This window comes from Octodon degus, unplaced genomic scaffold, assembly GCF_000260255.1.
Source record: "Octodon degus isolate 3935 unplaced genomic scaffold, OctDeg1.0 scaffold00208, whole genome shotgun sequence".
Lineage (NCBI taxonomy): Eukaryota > Metazoa > Chordata > Mammalia > Rodentia > Octodontidae > Octodon > Octodon degus.
The window spans coordinates 205,733-213,303 of record NW_004524784.1 but is presented as its reverse complement, the minus strand read 5'-3'; positions in this window follow the sequence as shown (position 1 = coordinate 213,303).

The window sequence follows — 7,571 nt, the reverse complement described above, 5'->3', positions numbered from 1 at the left end:
GATTTCCATTGTTCTGTGTTAGTGTAGAGTAATTTGAAGTGGTTTGTGATAAGACTGGTAATTTCAAGTAGTTTAAATATTACAAAAAGTCCATGGGATTGCGATTAAAAAGAATTTGTGTTGGTCTAGCTCTGCCTCTCTCTTTTTTTTTTTTTACCACCTTAATATTTTTAAGTATATGGTTCAGACGTGTTAAGGATATTCACCCTGTTATAAAACAGATAATTAAGACTTTATGGTGGCCTTTTCTGAGGTATAATTAATATACAAAAATGTGTATTTATTTAATGAATGCATTTTGCTGAACTTGGACATATGAAACATTGCTGCAATAAAGATAATAAATTTAATTTTAAAAAAAGAACATATTAAAAATAATTAGAGGAAGGCTGGGGAGATACTTCAGTGGTCTAAGTGCCTGACTGGCAAGTGTAAGCACCTGGTTTCAATCCCTGGTACCACATGCTACGCCAGCCACTGAAACCAGGTGTGATGGCACACACCTATAATTCTAGTACTGGGGAGGCTGAGACAAAAGGATTGCTGAGGTCAAGCCACTTAGCAGGAAATATTTACCACAAAAATACAAGACTGAGGAAAATAGTATTAGATATAGTGAAACAATATCAAAACAATAGGTATGTTCAAAATAAAAACAATAAGTACAAAATGGAACAACTTTTGTATACTAAGGGGAAAATGCAGTAATACTGATATAGGGAGTGAAACTCACAACTTGAATGATACCTGAGCCAAGTTCTTATTCTCTAAAATTGAAGAATGAATTTTAGGAACAATGGAAGTTAAGAACAGAATATATTTATTGAGGAAAGATAACACTTGTCTGAGAAAAAGACAAAAGGAAGAGCAAATTGGTTGCCCCAAATCTGTCTTTTCTAGGGATTTTTATAGAGCAAACCATGAGAACTGATTCAGATGAGCATGAGGTTGGATGAAAGCTCTGGTCAGCCAATAAGATTATGAACACAATTGCTCAGGAAAAATTGATTAAACCCAGGATCAAATGGGGAAGCAATTCATGTAGCAAGTGGCCATGAATACAGAACAGGGGCTTTTCCTGAAGGGGGCTGGGTTGGTGACTCTCCCTCCAGACTTCCTCAAAGTGAGAGACCTATTTAGAATACTAATCCCTGATGTAGATCCTTATGGAGGTATGCATTTGTTTGATCTTTTGTCTTGAGGTATCTGTCTCTCCCTGTGTTGCAAAATCATCTCATCTTCCATACACTCTCCTTGAGGGCTGAGCCCTCTCTGACTGCCTGTAACACTTCAAAGCCAGATGCCTGCAACAATACCTCAGTTTGTGAATGCTTCTGTTTGCAAAACATTCAGTTCATTAACAGATGTGTTGAGCAAAATTTTTCTTCCATTCACAAACTGCATCAGGTGACAAACAGAACCATAGCCATCATTCCTACATGAGCACACACATGACTGTCTCCCCCAGAATCATAGAATGAATTAAGTTCATGGACCAGAATTCTAGTCCACTCAAAGTATTATTTATAATATATGAGCAGTGGGCTTGAATTTTCTATCCATCTATCAGATCACTGGTGTAATGGGTTAATGTTAAGCTAAATTTGAAAAAATTACTCTGCTAAACATTCTGTGACTCTGCTTCCTTGTAAGACCATAAGGAGGCTTGGGTTCCTTTGATAAATCATCAATAGACTTTGAGTTTCCAGAATGGACCTATGAAATAAATGAAAGTAAAGGTTGAAATGTTTCTAACTGTACAGAATAACTAAGGTGTTGCTAAAAGCCAACTGGAAAGCTTTGTTGCGGTAGTAAACAATTAACCATGTCTAACTCCTTGTGATCTCCCTCAGTGTGAAAGTACATGTACATAGATGTACAATAAACAGGAACTAGACAATGGCCCCAGAAAGAATATATGTTGAGTGATGGTCGTGCCAACCCTGAAGGTGCTGTTCTGTGTTAGATGACAAATATGGTTACTGAGCAGGATGTGGATTTTTGCTTTAAAAACTCCTTGCTCCCTTGGTGAAGGACCAATCAGTCTTCTGCTTGACAACTGATGGCTGGCTGGCCATGAGCTCAGTAAATAAAGGCTCTTATTCAAATTGCAATTTGGCCTCTGATTTGGTTCCCATGCTGAATAACCCATAACAACTGGAATTACAAATATGTGGCACCAAGCCCAGCTGCTATGGCAGTTTCTTTTTTTGTGGTCCTATGGGCTGAGTCCAGGGCCTAGGCACTGAAGTATATTATCTATACCCTTTGTTATTTTGATACAGGAGCTTCACTAAGATTTCAAGGCTTGAGTTGCTGCCTTCCTGTTTCAACTTGCCTGAGTGCTGGGATAATAATATCTATCAGTGGTGTAGGAGAGCAGAAATGAAAATGAGGCAAGAAGAAGACAAGGAAAGATCATATTTTAAAAAATGAAAATTGTAGCTTTAAGACACAATTCCGGTTTAATTATTTTTCTGTTCTTCCAGAACACAGTAGGCCTGGGCATATCCCTTCCACTTGCAAATGCACTTGGCCATTTCCTTTGTCCTGTAAATGATCTTCTTTCACCCAGTAGACCAGTCTTTCACCTGTACATTAGGATTTTCTTATGAATAAAACCTTTTCTCACTGTGGGTGGGCTATCCTCCTCCACTCATAAAACCAAGGCCACAGATTTACGCCATAGTCTACCTTCTCACCTCTAAATTAGGCCACTACCAAAACACATAAAGATTAATTTATCGTGGGTCAGCTATCCTCATGTACCCACTAGGCCAAGACCAAAACTACAGAATATCATATTTCACAAATGTCCACCATGAAAAACACATAAACATTCCCAGCTCCAAACTGTACAGCATCTCATTTCTGTGAGCATATGTATTCTACCCTTGAGTGTGTCCTAAAAGCTCTGCCTAATAAAACCTTCCCATGCCTCTTACTGACACTTACTGAAAATTCTTTTTCTGCAACAGGAGTCAGTGAACCTATAAACTTTTTCTAAAAAATGATGGGTTAGCTCCTTGGGGACATCTCAGTCCTAGTTAGACATTTTCTTTTGGCAATACAGAGAAGAGACAAATGAGGAATTGCGATCATGACTTTTGTAAATCTGGCCAAATGCTTTTAATTTTCTTTCTCACTTCCCTCAGCCCCTTTGCCCTCTGAGACATAGTTTTCCCCAACTAGTTGCCCTCTAAACCTCTAAAGCATAGTTTATCTGCTTTCCCTCTCCTTTTTCTCTCCTCCCATTCACAAACTTCTACAGCCTTGTTTTGTTTTGTTTCCTTTCTGGCAACAGAGACACTTAAGTCCCTATAAAAGGAGCACTTATTAGCAAAAGCACTGAAGACAAAAGGTACTTGTTCTCTCTAACCAGAAATAAGGTGTCCAGAAGAATTTTCTATGATGTGTAGTGGCCTTAGTAGGCAATTCTTCAGACTGGCATGCCCCATTCCTGGGCAAAGTGGAGCTATTATTTGCTCACTAGCAAGATAAATATAAGGAAAGGCCCTCCAGCATCTCAAGCACAGTTTCTCATGCAATCAGCACAGGACACCTTGTCCCATTGTTATTGGCAGCTGAGTTACATAGAAATATTATAGGCAGTCAGAGAGGGATGCACCCTCAAGGAGACAGTATAGAACACAAGATGACTTTGCAACTTTGGGAGAGACAGATCCCTGCTGCAGGCCAGATCTCACCACATACCTCCCTAAAGATAGGCATCCAGGATTGATATTCTAAATGAGTCCCTCACCTTAATGAAACCTGGAAATCAATTAACGAGTCCCTACAAGAAAAACTTCATTTCTTTATTCATTCCCTATTGCTGTGCCCTCTTGCTATGTGACTCACTTCCTCTCCCAGATTTAATCAGTTTTACCTGAGCAATGGAGCTTGTAATCTCATTGGTTGACCATATTTTGTCCCACCTCATCCCCACTTAAGTGAGTTCCCATGTTCTCCACCCTAGACCCACCTCACTACATGGTTTTACTCCACAAATATCCCTGGAAGATACAACATCAGAAGCAACCCACTTGGGTCCCCCTTTTGTCCCTCTTGGGCAGAAGCTTTCTTTCCCCCAATCAATATTCTGCTCTTAACCCTCATTTGTTCCTAAGATTCCTTCTTAAATTTTAAAGAACATGAGCTCATCCCAGATAACTTTCAGTGTAAGAGTTTCATTCCCCCATATCACCGAGACATCATGCAGCATACTTGCCTTTTGAGTGACACTTGAGTGAAGGAGCCTTCCTGAATCATGCACATTTTTAACTTTAAACATTTGAGATAGCAGGAGAGTCTCTAAAATGTTTAGATTATGCCTCTTCATCTCTCTTAAAACAAAAGGGCAGAAAATCCATCTATTTGATTCTTGGGCTCCCATTTTTGAGTGGTTGTGACGATTTCCTAAGCCATGCAGATTCAGGTGGTCATTCTGGTGTAACTTACATTGCCCTGGGGATGTCCATGAACTCACACCAAGAAGAAATACACTGGTGTACTCATGCTTTTCCTCCCTTCTCAGCTAAGAAAGCCCCGACTCCCTGCTTGTCTCTTTTCTACCATTCGGGCTTTCATCTGTCAGAAAATTCAAGTTTTTTTTTTTTAATTATTTTGCTATTAGTTAGCAGGGAAAGACAGAGGGCTGGAGGGCAGAAGATCACTGGAGGCCAGAAAGCTCAGGAAGTTTTCTCCCAGCTCTGGGACAGTTCTAGTGTGTCCCACTGGTACAGGGGAATGAAACTCCCAGCCTGAGAGATACCTGTGATGAGATTGTGTTCTCTAAAACTGAAGAATGAATTTTAGGAAAAAAGAGGTTAAGAGCAGAATATATTTATGAGGGAAAAGAAAGCTTCTAAATGAGGGCAGAAGTGGAGTAGAACAGGTTGCCCAGAAATCTGTCTTTTATAGAGCAAAACAATGCAGTGACAGGGCCGGCGAGATAGCTCAAAAGACTAAGTGCCTGCTTAGCCAAGCATAGAGACTGGGGTTTGCTCCCCAGCACCAGATACCTTGCTGGCCCCACCCCCTGGTGTGGTGGCACATACCTGTAATCCCAGTGCTGTGGAGGCAGAAAACAGGAGGATCACTATGAGTCCAAGCTGGTAGTGAGACCCAGTACAAGATACATAAAAGGAAAAAAGATGTGGTGAGGTGGTCTGTCTTAGTTACTTTTTATTTGTCGCTAGGATAAATACCCAACACTCAAAATGAAGGAAGGAAAAGTTTGTTTAGCTCATAGTTACTGGAGGTTTCAGTCCATATTCCGTTGGCTCCAAGGTAAATGACAGCAGTTCATATGGCAGAAAACAAGGAAGAGCAGGGGTTTGGGAGGGAGCCTTTCTCAATTCCTGGGCCCTGACCACCTGCAGGGCTAGGCCGCCACACTGAGAACTGCCAGCTGATTCAGCCAAGTTAGCACAATGTATCAAATAACACATAGTCTAAGGTGGAAAACATGGGAACTGACTAGGTGCGCATGAGGTGGGACAAAACTGTGGTCAACCAATAAGACTACAATTTCAGGTAAAATTGATTAAATCCAGGACCAAATGAGAAAGCGAGTCAAGTAGCTAGCAGACATGAATACAGAACAGGGATTTTTCCTTAAAGGATTCTGTCTTTAGTGATTCCTCCTAGCTTCCTCTAGGTGCCTATCAATCCCAGATGCTTACCTTTAGGGAGACAAGCACTTGTTTGATCTTTTCTTTGGGAGGTTGGCCCACAGTAGGAGTGTCTGGCTCTCTCACAGCTGCAGGCATCTGTCCTCCATACTGGCTCCTTCTGAGGGCCGTGCTCCGTCAGCCTATCCAAGTCAGCTGCTTATGACACCACCATCTGGGAGAAGGGAAGGGTAACTCATGACCTCCATTTTCCCAGCTGTTAGGAGAGGTGGACCGGCCCGTGGGAAGTATACCACTTTAGCCCTTCTCAGCTGTCTGCCATAACCTTCATGGGTGCTAGGGCTGCCTGGCAAGCTTAGTATTGGGGTTAATTATCCCAATTGTCAAAGTGGGATCACCTAGCTGAATTGAGTCATGGCTGTAGGCAAGGGAGACCCACTTGCAAAAGATTGTTGGAATAGTATGAAAGGAGAATAAGAGGGGAGATTGCACACTGATGTGCAATTTTTTAATTAATTTTCCTGGCTAATGCTGATCTTCATTGCTGATCCTCATACTTATGCTGATTTTCCTTGAAACATTTTCATGAAGCTAGTTTTTCTTGAAAGAGCTTGCCTTTTCTTTGCAGAGGAGCTTGGATCCTTGTAGTCTCTAAAGGTGGCTATTTTTCTCTTCAGAGGAGCTCTGGCCTTCACCTGCACTCTAAGAATTATTTCCTGCCTTTGGGCACAGACATCTCAGCTTCTAACACAGCCTCTCCAGCACAAATCCTCAGTTCTCAGATTTGGGCTCCTCAGCTTCCTGATACACACTCAAATAGCGTATAGCTGTGAGCTCCAGGCCCTTGGCTGGATTCTTCAAATCATTAGCATGCAGACAAACCTCTTGTACTCTTTTGCAGTTGACTCTCAGTGAATACCATGAGCTAATCTTTTAAATGTCTGTGTCCTGCATTAAATCTACCTCTTTTGCAGATATTGACTAATATACCTCATCTATAGGTTTTTCTTTTTCTTTTCTTCTGGAACCTCTCTTGAATCTTCTCTAATGTTACCTTGTATCCTCCCTCCATCTTGGTAGGTTTGGGTATTTCTATGATAATTTTAGCCTTAAGTTTATCTCCCTGTAGAGTATAGGATGAGATCTTAAGCTGCTAAGTTATATTTGCCCAGTTTTTAAACCCTGTATGAGTTCCTTATGTATGTTCTAGGTCAACAGATACAAAAATCTTAGGAGAAAAGGTTTGAGTAAAACCTAGCTCCTGTGTTCGACTCTTTTTGCTTATATTTGTTCTAGATATAAGCAACTGACTTCTTTATGACTAACAAGCATGCCTGGACGAGGCAATGGCAAAAAGAAAACAGAACTGCTCACTCTAGGCAGTTCTGACTCTGGGAAATGGAACAGGCTTTATGCTAAGTGTGACCCCAGTGTAGGACAAAACATATATGTGGTATGATCCCACTTTCTCCTAAGTGGCATGACTCCAGGATGGGGCTGGTGGCTCATGTAGTCTGATTGAGACACCTAAAGAGGATCTCATCTTTTTGCTTTTTTGTTGTTGTTGTTGTTTTCTTTCTTTGTCCTTTTCAGAAGCACATGAATCAAATCTTGAAAGCAAGAAGTACATCATAAGTGATTATGGGTAACTCAATGTCTGTACCAAAATGTATAGCCTTTCAGTTCTATTTGATGAACTTGGGACCAAGCTAAAATGGAGGACTTTTTAAAGTTGCTTTTTTAAAAATGTAAATTAAAAAATACAATGATAAACCTTCAAACTTGAATTTATAATGAGGAATAAAATTAAATGTAGGTCCTATCTAACAAATTATACCTCGCCTCTTTTCCTTTCTGATTCTCATTAGGTAATAAATCTATTTATCATCATTAAGAGTGTTTCCTACTAGGAAGAATTTATGTAATGTGTTAATT